Source organism: Anas acuta, chromosome 22, assembly GCF_963932015.1.
Source record: "Anas acuta chromosome 22, bAnaAcu1.1, whole genome shotgun sequence".
Lineage (NCBI taxonomy): Eukaryota > Metazoa > Chordata > Aves > Anseriformes > Anatidae > Anas > Anas acuta.
The window spans coordinates 8,576,046-8,597,545 of NC_089000.1; the positions used below are offsets into that span (position 1 = coordinate 8,576,046).

Consider the following 21,500-nt stretch of genomic DNA (forward strand, 5'->3'; position numbering starts at 1 on the left):
CAGATGGGAAAAAAAAATCAACTACTTGCTTGGTCATTTTGTCCTTTTAGTATCCAAAACATTTAAGCGCGGTGCTGCCCCGGGCCCGTTACAGCGCGGCGCCGCCCCGGGCCCATTTCTCAGGTGGAGCTACTGAGCATGTGAGGTAAAGGAGCTGGGAACAGAGAGGTATTGCACAATGGTATGTTGCATCAGTAGTAGTCAGTGTTGTACAGGAGGTGGCTATCAGTGCTGGCACGCTAGTGAATGTTCGTTCTCTATTTTTGGAAGTGATGATGAAGCTGTTTGACGTAATTTAATTTGAAAAAGTTCCAGTTACTGCCCTGGTCGTGTTGTCCTTTCAATGTTAAAAGCTGCAGCAAAAGCATGGGGATTGTTGCTTCTAGAAACACCACAGGTCACCTGTCTGCTCTCTGCATGTTTTTCAAGTAAAGCAGGGGTAGGGGTAGTCTGTTTCAATATTAGGGACAGCTTGTTATATTTCTGGAGCTTTTGTCTGTGTGTTTTCTGTCTGTCGAGTGTTTAGACCTTGCAGCCTTCTAGACTTTGTCCTTGAATTTACATAGTAGAAGTACGTTTATGAGGGGTTGCCAGGTACGTTTTTTTTGGGAAACCGTGGGGTATGGTTCCTTGACCACATAAGTGCAGCAGTGCCTAGAGAGTGAGCAGGCTCACCACCTTCTTCTCTGCAGAATAAGTCCGCCCGGCCCCATTTCGGCGTGGCGCCGCCTGGGCCCCTTTCGGCGCGGCGCCGCCCGGCCCCATTTGTCATGTGGAGCTACTGAGCAGGTGAGGTAAAGGAGCTGGGAACAGACAGTTATTGCACAATGATATGTTGTCTTAGTAGTAGTGAACGTTGTGCAGGAGGTGGTTATTAGGGCTGGCATGCTGTTGAATGCTGGTTCTCTGTGTTTACAGATGGGGATGAGTCTGTTTAAACAAATTCTAGTTCAAAAAGTTTCAGATACTACCTTGGTGGAATGGAATTAATTTTGTTGGTGTATAATCTGTTCTGCTCGTAGATTTTTCTTTCAATGCAAATAAAAGTTTGAGCTAATTCCATTTGAAAAAGTTTCAGTTACTTGCTGGGTCGTGTTGTCCTTTCAATGTTAAAAGCTGCAGCAAAAGCATGGGGATTGTTGCTTCTAGAAACACCCTAGGTCTCCTGTCTGCTCTCTGCATGTTTTTCAAGTAAAGCAGATCTTTTAAAAAAAAAAAAAAAAAAAAAAAGAAAATAATAAAAAACAGCTGCTGCTGCTTTCTTTCTACTTCCTTGTGCTTTGCCCCTCCCCTTTTCCAGGTGATTGGGTTTGAGTGCTGGGCGGGGCCAAATGGTATATGAGCCCCAGGCATGGTATTAGAGAGCTCCTTCTGCCTGGGCTGCTCCTTGGTGTAAGCGCTTTGTTTTTCCTTCAGTCAGTTGCAGGGTTCTCTAGGCAGGCTGGAGTCTATGGATTTCTAGAATTTTTAAGTGCTTGGAATTCATTTAATAGAGGGGTGTTTAGTAGAGGTTTGTGGCTTATTGTTTTTTAGGATGGTGCGATACTCCTCTGTTTTTGAGATGCACTTTAATCTCTAGACGTATAAACCCACTCGTTTTATTCTGCAGAGGACTAAAACCAGCTTGATTTCCGGCTACATGTGGCTTGACAGCGTAGATGCAGCATTACCAAGAGACTGAGCAGAGTTGTATCAGAGTCACCTTTTTTATCTGCAAAGGGTAAGTCTGTGATTACCCCTGCCGAGGCTGCTGTGTGTGCATGTCTTTTTGGCATTTGTGGAGCTCGGTTGTTTTTCTTTGTGTGTATGCATGTTCTTTTTTTTTTTTTTTTTGGTGGTCAAATAGTGTGTTTGCTGAGTGTGGTTAGAATGAGGAGGTGGGGAGCTGCTCAGGACTGGTAGGTTTGGTTTCTAGGAGTGTGTGGCATCCTTCCTGTGTGACGTGACTAATTGTTGGGCTGGAACGTTCCAGCTTGTGTGTCTTAGGCAATGTAGCTTGTGTAGTGTGTGTTGTGTGGCCCGGGCAGAGTTTGCTGTGGTGCTGTGGGCGAAGAATCTCAGAGCTGGTGAGCAGCTGAAGGCACCTCACAGCCACAGTGTACCTGCTGCAATAATACCTCTCTCTCCCAGCTGGAGAGAGCTGGGAAGAGAGAGGTATTATTGCAGCAGGTACACTGTGGCTGTGAGGTGCCTCAGAGTGCGCTTTTCTGTCTTTTTTTGCAGGTGCTTTGTGCAGTCGTGGACAGGAAAGGGAAATACTCGTGTCACGGAGCAGTGAGGGAAGGTGAGTGTTGTCAGCCTGGTCATCTCTTATCTGAAGGGAAGATGCTCAGGTGTTTCCCTGTAAGGGTCCGAGGTGGCAGTGTAGATGCAGCATTACCAAGAGCCTGAGCAGGGTTGTATCAGAGTCTGCTCTTTCCTCTGCAAAAGGGTAAGTCTGTGATTACCCCTGCTGGGGCTGCTTTGTGTGCGTGTCTTTTTGGTATTTATGGAGCTTAGTTGTTTTTTGTGTGTGTATGTTCTAAGTTTTTGTTTTTTTTGAGGGGCAAATAGTGTGTGTGCTGAGCGTGGTTGGCAGGAGGAGGTGGGGAGCTGCTCAGGACTGGTAGGTTTGGTTTCTCGGGGCGTGCGGCAGCCTTCCTGTGCAATGCGACTGATTGTTGGCCGGAACGTTCCAGCTTGTGTGTCTTAGCCATTGTAGCTTGTGTAGTGTGTGTTGTGTGGCCCGGGCAGTGTTTGCTGTGCTGCTGTGAGCAAAGAACCTGAGTTAAAGCTGGTGAGCAGCTGAAGTACCGGAGCTGGGAAGAGAGAGGTCTTGCAGCAGGTACGCTGTGGCTGTGAGGTGCCTCAGAGTGTGTGTTTCTCTTGTCTCTGCAGGTGCTTTGTGCAGTTGTGGAGAGGGAAGGGAAATCGTCATGTCACGAAGCTCTGAGGGAAGGTGAGTGGTGTCAGCCATGTCATCCCTTATCCGAAGCGAAGGGAAGATGCTCAGGTGTTTCCCTGTGAGGGTCTGAGTTGAGGCTGTTTGGGATAGAGGAGCAGCGTGGCAGGTGGGTGCTTGCAAGCACCGTGGTCATTGTATCCTTTTGTGTTCCCAGGTGGCGTGGGTGATGCTGGCCGCTCCTTTCAAGCTTGGACCTAATTTTCAGGTCCAGAGGCAAATGGCCTGCTGTTTTGAAAGGATAAAAGTAAAGATGGGGTCGCTTATGTTGTTGAGGGATGGGTGCTACTGCTGGCAGCTGAATGTTTATCTTCTGCCTGTGTTTTGCCTTTCATTAGGCTGAAATGCAGTGTGTAGTGCGCAGTGCAGGGCGTCTCAACCCGAGCTGCCTCTGCAGTGACTCTGGTGCGTAATGAGCAGAGGTAGCTGTTATTTTTGGGGTGCGGTTGTCACTGCAGTTATTTTCCTACATTCAATAGAGTAAAATTCCAGTTTGCCTTTTAGAGGTGATATAAGTGGGTGAAGAGAACAAATGGAAGCATCTGCCATGTGGGGCAGGCAGGCGGCTGAGGTACAGGAGGGGATGAGAGTATGTGATTTTTTCCCGGGGGTGGAATGGAACTGATTTTGTTGGCGTATAATCTGTTCTGCTCCTAGATTTTTCTTTCTATTTAAAAAAAAAAAAAAAGTTTGAGCTAATTCCAGTTAAGAAAGTTCCAGTTACTTGCTGGGTCGTATTGTCCTTTTAATATTCAAAGCTGCAGCAAAAGCATGGGGATTGTTGCTTCTAGAAACACCCCAGTTCTCTTGTTTGTGCTCTGCATGCTGTTGAGCTAAGGCAGATTTAAAAAAAAGAAATAAAGGAAACGCACACAAAAACCAACAACAACAAAAAACACCATTGGCTGACTTATTGTGATTGCAACGATCATTTAATCCCTTTGTTTTCCCAGGTGGTGTGGATGATACTGGCTGCACTGTTGGAGCTTGGATTCGGAGAGGAAGAGGTGAGCAGAACCGTATGTTGCATCAGCAGTAGTCAGCATTGTGGAGAAGGTGGGCATCATGGCCGGCGTGCTAGTGAATGCTGGTACTCTGTTTTTGCAGCTGATGATGAGCCTTCAGTTGACTAAGATGACAATCGGTGCCTGTGTATTTCTTGAGGTGGAAGGAATTTACCATCCAACAACCTGAGAGCTAAGTTGGGGGGCACCTGGTATTTGCATATCTGGGGTGGCTAATGGGAGCTGGGAGCCAGAGTAGCATGGAGGCAGCTGGCTGAATAGACTTGGTGCCACTGTGAAGGTGGTTGAGGCTGGGTCACGTTCTGGGTGCTTGTGGCTGGGTCACCAGGCTAACAGGAGCAGCGGGATTATTTTGTAGCTTGAGTGCGTGCGCCAGGCAGGACAATTTCCTTCGTCTGTCCTGTTTGCTTCTGCAGTGTCTGTTCTGTGCTTGTCGGGTCTTGATATCCTCCTGGCTTTTTACACCGGACTGACCAGACAGGCAACTTGGTAGCTGTGCAGAAGGGCCTCAATGCTTGTTTTGTCATCATGGCTCTGATCAAGCAGCGACTGCAAGACAAGAAGTGCTCGAAAGTGCAGATCTGTTTCAGGTCTTGTGCATCATATTCGGTTTGAGATCGTGTCTGTTTCCATCCTCACTCTTGCAGAAGTCATCTGGGCCGCATCAGGAGCTCTTGCTTGGGAACTGATTTCCTGAGAGTCGTCTTAGGGGGTTTTCACTCTCCATCCTTCTGGTCTCTTGTCTTGAAGGCAGGCTTTTTAGGCCTCCATCATCCCAGTTCTGGCAGTTGCTTCCAGTCGCGTGTCGTGACATTGGAGTCTCTGGTAGGGTCTGGTGCAGAGCACCTGTTCTGACTTGCTGTTGCTGTAGGGCTTTCTTTTTGGGGGTCACTTTTTCTTGTGCCTTGTGTTGTGTGTTTTGTTTGTAGTGTTTGTGGCGTGCCTGTGTGTGTGTTTGGTCCGGAGCTGTCCTGCCTGGCAGTTACTGATTAATGTGGCAGGGCATGGGTGTACTAATACATTGATGGGACTGTGTTGGGAAAGACATCCGGTCTGCCTCTGGGCATGTACTGAAGGGCAGCTGGCACAGTCATCTCTGGTGGTTGGCAGATGTGGATTTGGGAGAGTATATCTGCTTGTGAGCAGCTGTTTGTATAGTGCTTGAACGGTGTGCTTGAGGAGGTCTGTCAAATCTTGAAAGCTTACAGATATGGGGTTTTGAAATGTTTATTTTTATTTCTTTCCTGTCCCCAGTAGAGTGCAAACCCTAGGAGGAACCTGTCACGGGAAAGAGCTCCTTCTGGAACTGTTCAGCACTTGGTAGGCAACTTCTGTTTAATTTGTTTAAGGTGAAACACAGTGTACAACACGGGACTTGACCATAGCTGCTTTTGGCAAGGTGAGCGATGAGCAGATGTAGCTGGTACTTTAGGGGTGCAGTTGTCACTGCAGTTAGTTAACTGCACAAAATACAGTAAAAATCCTGATTATATTTCAGAGTTGTTGTAGCTGGCCTAAGAGAGCAGGTGGAAGCATCTGCCTCGAGGGCGGGTGAGGAGGCTGAGGTAAGGGAGCAGATGAGAGTAACTGTCCCAGCTGTGCTGTGGCTTTGGATGCTGCTTCAGCCTATGCTTTTGTTTGTCTTTTGCAGGTGTCTCGCACAGGCTGAGTGGGGCCAAGCTGCACTCTGAAGAGCAGCACGAGAAGGGCGGGCTGTTTGTGAGCTGGATTGGAGCAGAACTGCCAAGTAGCACGAGGTGAGTGCGAAGGGTATTCGTCTTGCTTTGCAGGTGCCCTGGCAGGCTCTCCACAGAAGCGGTTGAGGATTTGAGAAGAGGTTGCAGATGATCAAGGAGCGACACGTGCAGGGATGGCTTGAAAACGGTATGGCTGCTTTCTCTTCTGTTTATCAGGTGTCACTGGCGACGTGGGCTGTGATGTTAGTCTTCAGAATCGGAACAAAGCAGGTGCTGAAATGTTTTGTTTTTTTTGTGTTGGGCTTGCACCTTGATGAGTGTAGGGATGGGTTTTAAGTGGGTGCAGCGGAGGGCCTGAACCCCAGTGTCCTGTAGTGTGTTTTGACCCATCAGCATAGCCTTTTGGTTCTCAGGTAGCCTACTGAAGTAAGTGATTTTTCCTGTGAGTGGAATGGAATTGTTTTTTTTTCCATGTAATTTGTTCTCCTCCTAGATTTTTCTTTTTATGTATATAAAATATTGAGCTAATTCCAGAGGGGAAAAAAAATCAGTTTACTTTCTTAATCAGTTTGTCCTTTTAATATTCAAAGCTGCAGCAACAGCATGGGTATTTGTGTCTCTAGAAACACCCTAGCTCTCTTGTCTTCACTCTGCATGCATTTGAGCTAAGCCATATAAATGAATAAAGAAACCACAGCTACTGCTCGTTTCTGATTTTTTTTTTTTTTGTGCTTTCCCCCTTGCACTTTCCCAGGTGATTGGCTTCAGGGTCCAGGTGAGACCTAGTGGTAACTGAGTTGCAGGTATGCCATCAGAGAGCTCCTTCTGCCTGGGCTGCACTTTTGGGTAAGCGTTTGGTTTTATTTCAGTTGGTTGCAGGGTTCTTTAGGTGGGTCAGAGTCTATGGACTGATGCATTCTGAAGTAGAAACCGGTACGCATATCTTTTTGAGTTGGTAACTGGTGGGATCTGTCACTGTAAAGCAATCTAGTAGTAGTATGTGCCTGTATTGCACGCAGCTTTTCCTCAGGTGAGTAGTTGTTATGGCAGTTTTACGGATAGTATGGTGATGTTACTTTGTGTGTTTGCTTTGTGGTTCTGGTTCCCTTCTGATTTTTGCAGAATTACGGGGCTTTTTGTGATTCTTTGCCTGTATGTCAAATATTATCAAAGTTACAACCTTGCTGTTAAAGTGATGGAGCAGGGTTTAGTTGAAATGTATCATGGAAGCTCCCTGTGTGAGCATGTGTCTGAAAATGGCAGCAGTGGGCACGTAAGGGGTAGTCTGTTTCAAGTTTAGGGACAGTTTGTTATATTTCTGGAGCTTTTGCCTGTGTGTTTTCTGTCTGTCGAGTGTTCAGACCTTGCAGCCTTTTAGTCTTGATGTCCTTGAATTGACATATTAGAAGTATGTTTATTAGGTGTTTCCAGGTAGTTGTTTTTGGGAAACAGTGGGGTAATGTCTCTTGACCGCATAAGTGCAGTAGTGCCTAGAGAGTGAGCAAGCTCACCTTCTTCCTCTCTGCAGAATAAGTCCGCCCGGGCCCATTTCGGCGCGGCGCCGCCCGGGCCCATTTCGGCGCGGCGCCGCCCGGGCCCATTTCGGCGCGGCGCCGCCCGGGCCCATTTCGGCGCGGCGCCGCCCGGGCCCATTTCGGCGCGGCGCCGCCCGGGCCCATTTCGGCGCGGCGCCGCCCGGGCCCATTTCGGCGCGGCGCCGCCCGGGCCCATTTCGGCGCGGCGCCGCCCGGGCCCATTTCGGCGCGGCGCCGCCCGGGCCCATTTCGGCGCGGCGCCGCCCGGGCCCATTTCGGCGCGGCGCCGCCCGGGCCCATTTCGGCGCGGCGCCGCCCGGGCCCATTTCGGCGCGGCGCCGCCCGGGCCCATTTCGGCGCGGCGCCGCCCGGGCCCATTTCGGCGCGGCGCCGCCCGGGCCCATTTCGGCGCGGCGCCGCCCGGGCCCATTTCGGCGCGGCGCCGCCCGGGCCCATTTCGGCGCGGCGCCGCCCGGGCCCATTTCGGCGCGGCGCCGCCCGGGCCCATTTCGGCGCGGCGCCGCCCGGGCCCATTTCGGCGCGGCGCCGCCCGGGCCCATTTCGGCGCGGCGCCGCCCGGGCCCATTTGTCATGTGGAGCTACAGAGCAGGTGAGGTAAAGGAGCTGGGAACAGAGAGGCATTACACAATGATATGTTGCCTTAGTAGTAGTGAACGTTGTGCAGGAGGTGGTTATTAGGGCTGGCATTCTGATGAATGCTGGCTCTCTGTGTTTACAGATGGGGGTGAGTCTGTTTAAACTAATTCCAGTTCAAAAAGTTTCAGTTACTAGCTTGGTGATATTTTCAGTTCAATATTGATATCTGCAGAGAAAGTAAAAAGGGATTTTTGCTTCTAGAATCACTGCAGATATCTTGCCTGCTCTTTGCATGCTTTTGAGATAAAGCTGATTTTAAAAAAGAAAGAAAAAAAAAACACTTGCTTCTCTTGCTCCCTTCCTGCTCTCTTGTGCTTTGTCCCTCATCTTCCCCAGGTGATTTGGTTTGGGTGCTGGGCGGGGACAAAAGGTATATGAGCCCCAGGCACGACATCAGAGCTCCTTCTGCCTGGGCTGCTCTTTGGGGTCAGTGCTTTGTGTTTCCTTCAGTCAGTTGCAAGGTTCTCTAGGCAGGCTGCAGTTTGTGGAGTTCTGTATTTCTAAGTGCTTGGAATTCTAGATTTCTAAGTGCTTGAAATAGAGGGATATTTAGTAGAGGCTGCTGTCTCACTGTTTTTTGGGATGGTCACATATGCTCCTGTTTTTGCACCATATTTTAATCTCTACATGTATAAAAACACTTGTTTTAGTCTCCTGGAGAGTTTCAGCAGCTTGATTACATGCTACATGTGGCTTGACAGCGTAGATGCAGCATTGCCAAGAGACTGAGCAGGGTTGTATCAGAGTCACCTTTTCATCTGCAAGGGGTAAGTCTGTGATTACCCCTGCCGGGGCTGCTGTGTGTGCATGTCTTTTTGGCATTTGTGGAGCTCAGTTGTTTTTTTTGTGTGTATGTGCATGTTCTAAGTTTATTTTTTTTTTTGATGGGTGAATAGTGTGTGTGCTGAGCGTGGTTGCCAGGTGGATGTGGGGAGCTGCTCAGGACTGGTAGGTTTGGTTTCTAGGAGTGTGCAGCATCCTTCCTGTGCGATGCGACTGATTGTTGGGTGGGAACGTTCCAGCTCATATGTCTTAAGCAATGTAGCTTGTGTAGTGGTGTGTTGTGTGGCCTGCGCAGAGTTTGCTGTGGCGCTGTGAGTGTAGAATCTCAGTTAGAGCTGGTGAGCAGCTGAAGTACCGGAGCTGGGAAGAGAGAGGTATTGCAGCAGGTACGCTGTGGCTGTGAGGTGCCTCAGAGTGTGCTTTTCCCTTGTCTCTGCAGGTGCTTGGTTCAGTTGTGGAGAGGGAAGGGAAATCGTTATGTCACGAAGCTCTGAGGGAAGGTGAGTGGTGTCAGCCTGGTCATCCCTTATCTGAAGCGAAGACGCTCAGGTGTTTCCCTGTGAGGTTCCGAGGTGAGGCTGTTTGGGATAGAGGAGCAGTGTGGCAGGCGGGTTCTTGCAAGCACAGTTGTCATTGTATGCTTTTGTGTTCCCAGGTGGCGTGGGTGATGCTGGCCGCTCCTTTCAAGCTTGGACCTAATTTGCAGGTCCAGAGGCAAGTGGCCTGCTGTTTTGAAAGGATAAAAGTAAAGCTGGGGTCGCTTATGTTTTTGAGGGATGGGTGCTACTGCTGGCAGCTGAATGTTTATCTTCTGCCTGTATTTTTCTTTTGTTCAGGGTGAAACGCAGTGTGCAGTGCAGGACCTCTCGACCCAAGCTGCCTCTGCAGTGACTCTGGTGCGTGATGAGCAGAGGTAACTGTTGTTTTACGGGCGCGATTGTCACTGCAGTTATTTTCCTACATCCAGTAGAGTAAAATTCCAGTTTGCCTTTTAGAGGTTCTAAAAGTGGGTGAAGAGAACAAATGGAAGCATCTGCCATGGGGGGCAGGGAAGCGGCTGAGGGACAGGAGGGGATGACAGTATGTGATTTTTTTCCCGGGGGTGGAATGGAACTGATTTTGTTGGTGTATAATCTGTTCTGCTCCTAGATTTTTCTTTCAGTGTAAATAAAATTTTAAGTTAATTCCATTTGAAAAAGTTCCAGTTACTTGCTGGGTCGTGTTGTCCTTTCAATGTTAAAAGCTGCAGCAAAAGCATGGGGATTGTTGCTTCTAGATACACCCCCAATTTTCTTGTCTGCAGTCTACGTGCAGTTGAGCAAAAGCAGATTTCAAAAAAAAAACGAAAAAAAAAACCATGAAACACACACAAAAAAACAATAATAAAAAAAACAAACCACCATTGGGTCACTTCTGAACGCAACGATCATTCGATCCCTTTGTTTTCCCAGGTGGTGTGGATGATACTGGCTGCACTGTTGGAGCTTGGATTCGGAGAGGAAGAGGTGAGCAGAACCGTATGTTGCATCAGTAGTAGTCAGCATTGTGGAGCAGGTGGGCATCATGGCCGGCGTGCTAGTGAATGCTGTTACTCTGTTTTTGCAGCTGATGATGAGCCTGGCAATTGACTAAGATGGCAATCGGTGCCTGTGCATTTCTTGAGGCGGAGGGACTTTACCATCCAACAACCTGAGAGCTAAGTTGTGGGGCACCTGGTATTTGCATATCTGGGGTGGCTAATGGGAGCTGGGAGCCAGAGCAGTGTGGTGCCTGCTGGCTGAATATACTTGGTGCCACTGTGAGGGGTGGTTCAGGCTGGGTCACGTTCTGGGTGCTTGTGGCTGGGTCACCAGGCTAATAGAAGCAGCGGGATTATTTTGTAGCATGAGTGCGTGCGCCAGGCAGGACAGTTTCCTTCAGTTTGTCTGTCCTGTAGTGTTGCTTCTCCATTGTGTGTTGTGAATTATGGTCTCCTTGGGTCTTGATATTCTCCTAACTTTTTACACAGGACTGACTAGACAGGCGACTTGGTAGCTGTGCAGAAGGGCCTCAATGCTTGTTTTGTCATCATGGCTCTGATCCGAGCACTTTTTGTCTTGCAGTTGCTGCTTAAAGTGCAGATAAGTTTCAGGTCTTGTGATCTCAAGCTGAATATGATGCACATCTGTTTCCATCCTCACTCTTGCAGAAGTCGTCTGGGCCGTATCAGGAGCTCTTGCTTGGGAATTGATTTCCTGAGAGTTGTCTCAGGGGGTTTTCAGTCCCCATCCTTCTGGTCTCTTGTCTTGAAGGCAGGCTTTTTAGGCCTCCATCATCCCAGTTCTGGCAGTTGCTTCCAGTCGCGTGTCGTGACATTTGAGTCTCTCGTAGGGTCTGGTGCAGAGCACCTGTTCTGACTTGCTGTTGCCGTAGGGCTTTCCTTTTGGGGGTCACTTTTTCTTGTGCCTTGCGTTGTGTGTTTTGTTTGTAGTGTTTGTGGCGTGCCCGTGTGTGTATGTGTTTGGTCTGGAGCTGTCCTGCCTGGCAGTTAGTGATTAATGTGGCAGTGCATGGGTGTACTAATACATTGATGGGACTGTGTTGGCAAAGACATCCGGTCTGCCTCTGGGCACGTACTGAGGGGCAGCTGGCACAGTCATCTCTGGTAGTTGGCAGATGTGGATTTGGGAGAGTATATCTGCTTGTGAGCAGCTGTTTGTATAGTGCTTGAACGGTGTGCTTGAGGAGGTCTGTTGAATCTTGAAAGCTTACAGATACGGGGTTTTGAAACTTTTATTTTTTATTACTATTCTGTCCCCAGTAGAGTGTAAACCTTTGGAGGAACTTTTCACGGAAAGAGCTCCTTCTGGAACTGTTCATCAGTTGGTAGGCAACTCGGTGACTGTCTTGATCTACTTCTGAGGTGCTGAGGTATTGGGGCTTCTGTTTTGAAATGATAATATTGTAAATGGGGTCCCTTTGTGTTGTTGAGGGATGGGTGCTAATGCTGGCAGGTGAATGACTATCTTGTGACTGTTTTCATTTGTTGAAGGTGAAACACAGTGTACAACACGGGACTTGACCGGAGCTGCTTTTCGCAAGGTGAGCGATGAACAGATGTAGCAGGTACTTTAGGGGTGCAGTTGTCACTGCAGTTAGTTAACTGCACAAAATACAGTAAAAATCCTGTTTATATTTCAGGGGTATTGTAGCTGGCCTAAGAAGAGAGCAGATGGAAGCATATGCCTCGAGGGGAGGTGAGGGGGCAGATGTAAGGGAGCAGATGAGAGTAACTGTCCCAGCTGTGCTGTGGCTTTGGATGCTGCTTCAGCCTGTGCTTTTCTTTTTGTTTCGCTTTTGTCTCACACAGGCTGAGTGGGGCCAAGCTGCACTCTGAAGAGCAGCACGAGAAGGGCGGGCTGGTTGTGAGCTGGATTGGAGCAGAACTGCCGAGTAGCACGAGGTGATTGCGAAGGGTATCCATCTTGCTTTGCAGGTGCCATGGCAGGCTCTCCACAGAAGAGGCTGAGGATTTGAGAAGAGGTTGCAGCTCATCAAGGAGCGACACGTGCAGGGATGGCTTAAAAATGGTATGGCTGCTTTCTCTTCTGTTTATCAGGTGTCCCAGGCAACGTGGGCTGTGATGTTAGTTCCTGAGAACTGGAACAAAGCAGGTGCTGATAATGGTCTTCTTTGGTAGGCAAAGAGCTGCCCGAAGCCCCGTCCTGTGTAACGTGAGCATGCCTCTCTGAGTATGAAGCTTGCTTTCCAGTAGTTCCCAAAACTGTGTTGAAGCTGAAATGCTGCGTCTGTTTTTTTGTGTTGGGGTTGCACCTTGGTGAGTGCAGGGATGGGTTTTAAGTGGGTGCAGAGGAGGGCCTGGCCCCAGTGTTCTGTAGTGTGTTTTGACCCACCAGCATAGCCTTTTGATTCTCAGATATCCTACTGAAGTGATTTTTTCCTATGAGTGGAATGAAATTGAATTATTTTTTGGCGTGTAATCAGTTCTGCTCCTAGATTGTTCTTTCTGTGTAAATGAAAGATCGAGGTAATTCCAGATGGAAAAAGAAATCGGTTGCTTACTTGGATGTATTGTCCTTTCAATATTCAAAGCTGCAGCAAAAGCATGGGGATTTTTGTTTCTAGAAACACCCCAGTTCTCCTGTCTGCACTCTGCATGCTGTTGAGCTAAGCCTTATAAAAGCAAATAAACCACAGCTGCTGCTCCTCCTCTTTCTACTTTCATGTGCTTTCCCCCTGCACTTTCCCAGGTGATTGGCTTCAGGGTCCAGGTGGGACCTAGTGGTAACTGAGTTGCAGGTATGCCATCAGAGAGCTCCTTCTGCCTGGGCCGCACTTTTGGGTAAGCGTTTGGTTTTATTTCAGTTGTTTGGAGGGTTCTTTAGGTGGGTCAGAGTCTATGGACTGATGCGTTTCCTAGTAGAAACAGGTACGCATGTCTTTTTGAGGTGGCAACTGGTGGGATCTGTCATTGTAAAGCAATCTATTAGTAGGTGCTTGTATTGCACGTAGCTCTTCCTCAGGTGAGTAGTTGTTATGGCATTTTTACGGATAGTATGGTGATGTTACTTTGTGTGTTTGCTTTGTGGTTCTGGGTCCCTTCTGATTTTTGCAGAATTATGGGGCTTTCTGTGATTCTTTGCCTGTATGTCAAATATTATCATAGTCAAAACCTTGGTGGCAAAGTGATGGAGCAGGGTTTAGGAGAAGTGTATCATGGAAGCTCCCTGTGTGAGCATGTGTCTGAAAATGGCAGCAGTGGGCATGTAAGGGGTAGTCTGTTTCAAGTTTAGGGACAGCTTGTTATATTTGTGGTGCTTTTGCCTGTGTGTTTTCTGTCTGTCGAGTGGTAGACCTTGCAGCCTTTTAGACTTTGTCCTTGAATTTACATAGTAGAAGTACGTTTATGAGGGGTTGCGAGGTACATTGTTTTTGGGAAACCGTGGGGTATGGTTCCTTGACCACATAAGTGCAGTAGTGCCTAGAGAGTGAGCAGGCTCACCTTCTTCTTCTCTGCAGAATAAGTCCGCCCGGGCCCCTTTCGGCGCGGCGCTGCCCGGGCCCATTTCTCAGGTAAATGTAGTGAGCAGATGAGGTAAAGAAGCTGGGAACAGAGAGGTATTGCACAGTAGCATGTTGCATCAGTAGTAGTAAGCGTTGTGGAGGAGGTGGGTGTCAGGGCTGGCATGCTTGTGAGTTCTGGTTCTCTGTTTTTGCAAGTGATGATGAACCTGTTTGAGTAATTCCATTTGAAAAAGTTCCAGTTACTGGCCTGGTCGTGTCGTCCTTTCAATGTTAAAAGCTGCAGCAAAAGCATGGGGATTGTTGCTTCTAGAAACACCACAGGTCACCTGTCTGCTCTCTGCATGGTTTTCAGGTAAAGCAGATCTTAAAATAAAATAAATAATAATAATAAAAAAATAAAAAACAGCTGCTGCTGCTGCTCCTTTCTTTCTACTTCCTTGTGCTTTGCCCCTCCCCTTTTCCAGGTGATTGGGTTTGGGTGCTGGGCGGGGCCGAATGGTATATGAGCCCCAGGCATGCTATCAGAGAGCTCCTTCTGCCTGGGCTGCTCCTTGGGGTAAGTGCTTTGTTTTTCCTTCAGTCAGTTGCAGGGTTCTCTAGGCAGACTGGAGTTTATAGATTTCTAGAATTTTTAAGTGCTTGGAATTTACTTAATAGAGGGATGTTTAGTAGAGGTTTGTGGCTTATTGTTTTCTAGGATGGTGGGGTACTCCTCTGTTTTTGAGCTGCACTTTAATCTCTAGACGTATAAACCCACTCGTTTTATTCTGCAGAGGACTAAAACCAGCTTGATTGCATGGTACCTGTGGCTTGAGAGCGTAGATGCAGCATTACCAAGAGACTGAGCAGGGTTGTATCAGAGTCACCTTTTTTATCTGCAAGGGGTAAGTCTGTGATTACCCCTGCCGGGGCTGCTGTGTGCGCATGTCTTTTTGGCATTTGTGGAGCTCAGTTGTTTCTTTTTTTTGTGTGTGTATGTGTATGTTCTAACTTCTTGTTTTTTTTGAGGGGTGAATAGTGTGTGTGCTGAGCGTGGTTGCCAGGTGGATGTGGGGAGCTTCTCAGGACTGGTAGGTTTGGTTTCTAGGAGTGTGCGGCATCCTTCCTGTGCGATGCGACTGATTGTTGGGTAGGAACATTCCAGCTCATATGTCTTAAGCAATGTAGCTTGTGTAGTGTGTGTTGTGTGGCCTGGGCAGAGTTTGCTGTGGTGCTGTGAGTGAAGAATCTGAGTTAGAGCTGGTGGGCAGCTGAAGTACCGGAGCTGGGAAGAGAGAGGTATTGCAGCAGGTACGCTGTGGCTGTGAGGTGCTTTAGAGTGTGCTTTTCTCTTGCCTCTGCAGGTGCTTTGTGCAGTTGTGGAGAGGGAAGGGAAATCGTCATGTCACGAAGCTCTGAGGGAAGGTGAGTGGTGTCAGCCTGGTCATCCCTTATCTGAAGCGAAGGGAAGACGCTCAGGTGTTTCCCTCAGAGGGTCCGGGGTGAGACTGTTTGGGATAGAGGAGCAGTGTGGCAGGTGGGTGCTTGCAAGCACAGTGGTCATTTTGGCCTTTTATGTTCCCAGGTGGCGTGGGTGATGCTGGCCGCTCCTTTCAAGCTTGGACCTAATTTGCAGGTCCAGAGGCAAGTGGCCTGCTGTTTTGAAAGGATAAAAGTAAAGCTGGGGTCGCTTATGTTTTTGAGGGATGGGTGCTACTGCTGGCAGCTGAATGTTTATCATCTTCCTGCCTTTCTCCTTTGTTCAGGCTGCAATGCAGTGTGCAGTGCAGGATGTGTCAACCAGCTGCCTCTGCAGTGACTCTGGTACGTGATGAGCAGAGGTAACTGTTGTTTTTGGGGTGCGGTTGTCACTGCAGTTATTTTCCTACATCCAGTAGAGTAAAATTCCAGTTTGCCTTTTAGAGGTGCTGTAAGTGGGTGAAGAGAACAGATGGAAGCATCTGCCACGTGGGGCAGGCAAGCGGCTGAGGGACAGGAGGGGATGAGAGTATGTGATTTTTTTTCCCGGGGGTGGAATGGAATTGATTTTGTTGGTGTATAATCTGTTCTGCACCTAGATTTTTCTTTCAATGTGAATAAAAGTTTGAGCTAATTCCAGTTAAGAAAGTTCCAGTTACTTGCTGGGTCGTGTTGTCCTTTCAATGTTAAAAGCTGCAGCAAAAGCATGGGGATTATTGCTTCTAGAAACACCCCAGTTCTCTTGTCTGCATGCTGTTGAGCTAAAGCAGACTAAAAAATAAATACAGGAAACACACACACACACACACACACACACACACACACAAAAACAGTAACAAAAAAACCAACACCATTGGCTGACTTGTGAATGCAACGATCATTTAATCCCTTTGTTTTCCCAGGTGGAGTGGATGATACTGGCTGCACTGTTGGAGCTTGGATTCGGAGAGGAAGAGGTGAGCAGAACCGTATGTTGCATCAGCGGTAGTCAGCATTGTGGAGAAGGTGGGCATCGTGGCCGGCGTGCTAGTGAATGCTGGTACTCTGTTTCTTGCAGCTGATGATGAGCCTGGCAATTGACTAAGATGACAATCGGTGCCTGTGCATTTCTTGAGGCGGAGGGACTTTACCATGCAGCAACCTGAGAGCTAAGTTGTGGGGCACCTGGTATTTGCATATCTGGGGTGGCTAATGGGAGCTGGGAGCCAGAGCAGCATGGAGGCAGCTGGCTGAATAGACTTGGTGCCCCTGTGAGGGTGGTTCAGGCTGCTTGTGGCTGGGTCACCAGGCTAATAGAAGCAGCGGGATTATTTTGTAGCGTGAGTGCATGCGCCAGGCAGGACAGTTTCCTTCTGTTGGTCTGTCCTGTAGTGTTGCTTCTGCAGTGTCTGTTCTGTGCTTCTTGGGTCTTGATATCCTCATGACTTTTGACTCTGGACTGACCAGACAGGCGACTCGGTGGCTGTGCTGAAGGGCCTCAATGCTTGTTTTGTCATCATGGCTCTGATCCGAGAACTTCTTGTCTTGCAGTCGCTGCTTGAAGTGCAGATCTGTTTCAGGTCTTGTGCATCGTATTCGGTTTGAGATCACGTCTGTTTCCATCCTCACTCTTGCAGAAGTCGTCTGGGCCGCATCAGGAGCTCTTGCTTGGGAATTGATTTCCTGAGAGTTGTCTTAGGGGGTTTTCAGTCCCCATCCTTCTGGTCTCTTGTCTTGAAGGCAGGCTTTTTAGGCCTCCATCATCCTAGTTCTGACAGTTGCTTCCAGTCGCGTGTCGTGACATTTGAGTCTCTCGTAGGGTCTGGTGCAGAGCACCTGTTCTGACTTGCTGTTGCCATAGGGCTTTCTTTTTGGGGGTCACTTTTTCTTGTGCCTTGTGTTGTGTGTTTTGTTTGTAGTGTTTGTGGCGTGCCTGTGTGTGTACGTGTTTGGTCTGGAGCTGTCCTGCCTGGCAGTTAGTGATAATAGCTAACGTGGCAGTGCATGGGTGTACTAATACATTGATGGGACTGTTTTGGCGTAGACATCTGCCTCTGGGCGCATACTGAAGGACAGCTGGCACAGTCATCTCTGGAGGTTGGCAGATGTGGATTTGGCAGAGTTGAGCTGCTTGCGAGCAGCTGTTTGCATAGTGCTTGAATGGTGTACTGTTGAATCTTGAAAGCTTACAGATATGGGGTTTTGAATTTTTTTATTTTTATTTCTTTCCTGTCCCCAGTAGAGTGTATACCGTAGTAGGAACTGCCCACAGGAAAGAGCTCCTTCTGGAACCGTTCAGCACTCGGTAGGCAGCTCGGTGCCTGTCTTGATCTACTTCTGAGGTGCTGAGGCAAGGGGGCTGCTGTTTTGAAATGATAATATCGTTAATTGGGTCCCTTTGTGTTGTGGAGGGATGGGTGCTAATGGTGGCAGGTGAATGATTGATTCTCTTGTGGCTGTTTTCATTTGTTTAAGGTGAAACACAGTGTACAACACGGGACTTGACGACCGGAGCTGCTTTTGGCAAGGTGAGCGATGAGCAGATGTAGAAGGTACTTTAGGGGTGCAGTTGTCACTGCAGTTAGTTAACTGCACAAAATACAGTAAAAATCCTGTTTATTTTATATTTCCGAGGTGTTGTAGCTGGCCTAAGAGAGCAGATGGAAACATCTGCCTCGAGGGCAGGTGAGGGGGCCGAGGTAAGGGAGCAGATGAGAGTAACTGTCCCAGCTGTGCTGTGGCTTTGGATGCTGCTTCAGCCTGTGGTTTTCCTTCTCTTTTGCAGGTGTCTCGCACAGGCTGAGTGGGGCCAAGCTGCACTCTGAAGAGCAGCACGAGAAGGGCGGGCTGGTTGTGAGCTGGATTGGAGCAGAACTGCCAAGTAGCATGAGGTGAGTGCGAAGGGTCTTGCTTTGCAGGTGCCATGGCAGGCTCTCCACAGAAGCGGTTGAGGATTGGAGAAGAGGTCGCAGATGATCAAGGAGCGACACGTGCAGGGATGGCTTGAAAAGGGTATGGCCGCTTTCTCTTCTGTTTATCAGGTGTCCCAGGCAACGTGGGCTGTGATGTTAGTTCTTGAGAATTGGAACGAAGCAGGTGCTGATTGCGGTCTTCTTTGGTAAGCAAAGTGGTGCCCAAAGCCCTGTCCTGTGTAGCCTGAGCACGCCTCTCTGAGGATGAAGCTTGCTTTCCAGCAGTTCCCAAAGCTGTTGAAGCTGAAATGCTGCGTCTGTTTTTTTTGTGTTGGGGTTGCACCTTGGTGAGTGCAGGGATGGGTTTTAAGTGGGTGCAGCAGAGGGCCTGGCCCCAGTGTCCTGTAGTGTGTTTTGACCCACCAGCATAGCCACTTGGTTCTCAGATATCCTACTGAAGTAAGTGATTTTTCCTGTGAGTGGAATGGAATTGTTTTTTTTTTTTTTTTGGCATGTAATCACTTCTGCTCCTAGATTTTTCTTTCTACGTAAATAAAAGATACTAAGAAAAAGAAAAGGTACGTTGTTTTGGGGAAACCGTGGGGTAGGGTTCCTTGACCACATAAGTGCAGTAGTGCCTAGAGAGTGAGCAGGGTCACCTCCTTCTTCTCTGCAGAATAAGGCTGCCCGGCCCCATTTCGGCGCGGCGCCCCCCGGGCCCATTTGTCATGTGGAGCTACTGAGCAGGTTAGGTAAAGGAGTTTTGAACAGAGAGGTATTGCACAACTGTATGTTGCATCAGTAGTAGTGAGTGTTGTCCAAGAGGTGGGTATCAGTGCTGGCATGCTAGTGAATGCTGGTTCTCTGTTTTTGCAAGTGATGATGAACCTGTTTGACTTAATTCCATTTGAAAAAGTTCCAGTTACTTGAGTGGTTGTGCTGTCCTTTCAATATTAAAAGCTGCAGCAAAAGCATGGGGATTGTTGCTTCTAGAAACACCCCAGGTCTCTTGTCTGCTCTCTGCATGTTGTTTAGCTAAAACATTTAAAAAAAAAAAAAACAGGAAACACACACAGACAAAAAAAAAACAATAAGAAAAAAAAAACAACACCATTGGCTGACTTGTTGTGAATGCAACGAACATTTAATCCCTTTGTTTTCCCAGGTGGAGTGGATGATACTGGTTTCACTGTTGGACCTTGGACTCGGAGAGGAACACGTGAGCACAATCGTACGTTGCATCAGCAGTAGTCAGCATTGTGGAGAAGGTGAGCAATGGGGCTGGCGTCCTAGTGAATGCTGGTACTCTGTTTTTGCAGCTGATGATGAGCCTGGCAATTGACCAAGATGACAATTGGTGCCTGTGCATTTCTTGAGGCGGAGGGACTTTACCATGCAGCAACCTGAGAGCTAAGTTGGAGGGCACCTGGTATTTGCATATCTGGGGTGGCTAATGGGAGCTGGGAGCCAGAGCATCGTGGTGCCTGCTGGCTGAATATACTTGGTGCCACTGTGAGGGTGGTTGAGGCTGGGTCACGTTCAGGGTGCTTGTGGCTGGGTCACCAGGCTAATAGAAGAGGCAGGATTATTTTGTAGTGTGAGTGCGTGCGCCAGGCAGGACAGTTTCCTTCTGTTGGTCTGTCCTGTAGTGTTGCTTCTGCAGTGTCTGTTCTGTGCTTCTTGGGTCTTGATATCCTCATGACTTTTGACTCTGGACTGACCAGACAGGCGACTCGGTAGCTGTGCTGAAGGGCCTCAATGCTTGTTTTGTCATCATGGCTCTGATCCGAGAACTTCTTGTCTTGCAGTCGCTGCTTGAAGTGCAGATCTGTTTCAGGTCTTGTGCATCGTATTCGGTTTGAGATCACATCTGTTTCCATCCTCACTCTTGCAGAAGTCGTCTGGGCCGCATCAGGAGCTCTTGCTTGGGAATTGATTTCCTAAGTGTCTTCTTAGGGGGTTTTCAGTCCCCATCCTTCTGGTCTCTTGTCTTGAAGGCAGGCTTTTTAGGCCTCCATCATCCCAGTTCTGGCAGTTGCTTCCAGTCGCGTGTCGTGACATTTGAGTCTCTCCTGGGGTCTGGTGCAGAGCACTTGTTCTGACTTGCTGTTGCCATAGGGCTTTCCCCCGGGGGTCACTTTTTCTTGCGCCTAGTGCTGTGCATTTTGTTTGTAGTGTTTGTGGCGTGCCTGTGTGTGTGTGTATGTGTTTGGTCTGGAGCTGTCCTGCCTGGCAGTTAGTGATGACAGGTAACGTGGCAGTGCATGGGTGTACTAATACATTGATGGGACTGTGTTGGCAAAGACATCCGGTCTGCCTCTGGGCACTTGCTGAAGGACATCTGGCACAGTATATCTGTTTGCGAGCAACTTCTCGTTTACCTCTATTTATTTAAAAAACTGTAAAATTTAATTGCAATCCAGTTTGGGACCCAGTCATGTATGACACCAGGGGGCTTGTCCAGGAGGGCTTTGGTTCTTGGAATCTTATTTGATGTAGGAGAGGTGCCCCAGCATTTGGTGGTTGCTGTTCGAGTCTGGTCGGGACTAATGGCATCTCGAACCTGAATACAGGTAAGCTAAGGTTTTGATTTTTTTTCAGCTCCCTTGCTGGCTGCAGCAGTATATTTTGCCCGTAATTCTGCGTGTGAAGATCTGAATGAAGACAACGGAGTCGTAAGTGTTTAAAGCGTATACTGTTCTGTTGGATGGGTTTTGGTTGCCTGTGTGTGTAAGAGTGTGACCGAGACGGAATTTAGTTCCGAAGCGATTGTGGAGGTCTTCTGTACCACAGTTCCAATCTCCCGCGAGGGACTTGGCCGATGAAGGACCGAAGGGATTCCCAAAGGATTTGTGGGTGGGTGATAGATCTTAAATCCTCTTTAAGACACTCTTATTAAGGTAACCAAGGGCTGTGGGAATTGCCAGAGTAACATTCCTAGATGGGTGAGACAAAACCAAAGACCAGGGACCAGAAGAAAGGGAGCAAATTACCAGACATACCAGCAGAAAGTCCATTAGGAATAACAGTTAGAAACTGGAACGAGAGAGGCCCCAGTAACGTAAAAAGTAAATAAAAAATGGTTCAGTCTTGTGTGATAGAATGGCCAAAGGAGCCTTTAAGACCGCATGTCTTTGGGCCCGTTTTTGGATCCTTTGAAGACTGTATTTGTCAGGCCTTAAATACACATGTTAATTCGAAGGAACCTTTCTGCCGGGAAGAAAGTGATGATGCAGGATTATGGATCAGGAGGACTTCACGTCCTTTTACAGCCTTAATATTTACACTAAAAGCAGGTAAGAAATTTTGAAGAAGAAGAAGAACAGGAAAAATAAAAAGATAATAAACGGGAGCCGTTGGATAACCTACCATCTCCATATCGTAACAATCCACCTCTGGTGGTGTGCTGGGTCTGGCTGGAATGTTAACTTTCCCACCAGCAGCCCATACAGTGCCGTACTCTGCAGTTGTAGCTGGAGCAGCAGCGT

General features: G+C 48.3%; 3 long non-coding RNA genes across 3 annotated transcripts in view; all 3 read left to right on the plus strand.

Annotated features, from left to right (window-relative positions):
• Positions 1-12,117: 12,117 nt before the first annotated feature.
• On the plus strand, positions 12,118-13,988 carry LOC137843486 (uncharacterized). Its single transcript, XR_011089552.1, has 3 exons — positions 12,118-12,455; positions 12,889-12,980; positions 13,897-13,988. It is a non-coding gene; the product is annotated as an uncharacterized lncRNA (long non-coding RNA).
• A 3,020-nt stretch (positions 13,989-17,008) lies between these two features.
• On the plus strand, positions 17,009-19,470 carry LOC137843477 (uncharacterized). Its single transcript, XR_011089550.1, has 6 exons — positions 17,009-17,405; positions 17,576-17,628; positions 17,886-17,991; positions 18,142-18,218; positions 19,178-19,243; positions 19,332-19,470. It is a non-coding gene; the product is annotated as an uncharacterized lncRNA (long non-coding RNA).
• Positions 19,471-20,147: 677 nt separating this feature from the next.
• LOC137843476 (uncharacterized) overlaps positions 20,148-21,500 on the plus strand; it is a 1,861-nt gene continuing 508 nt past the window's right edge. Inside the window, exon 1 of the long non-coding RNA XR_011089549.1 lies at positions 20,148-20,687. This is a non-coding gene — a long non-coding RNA (uncharacterized lncRNA). The remainder of the gene's footprint in view (positions 20,688-21,500) is intronic.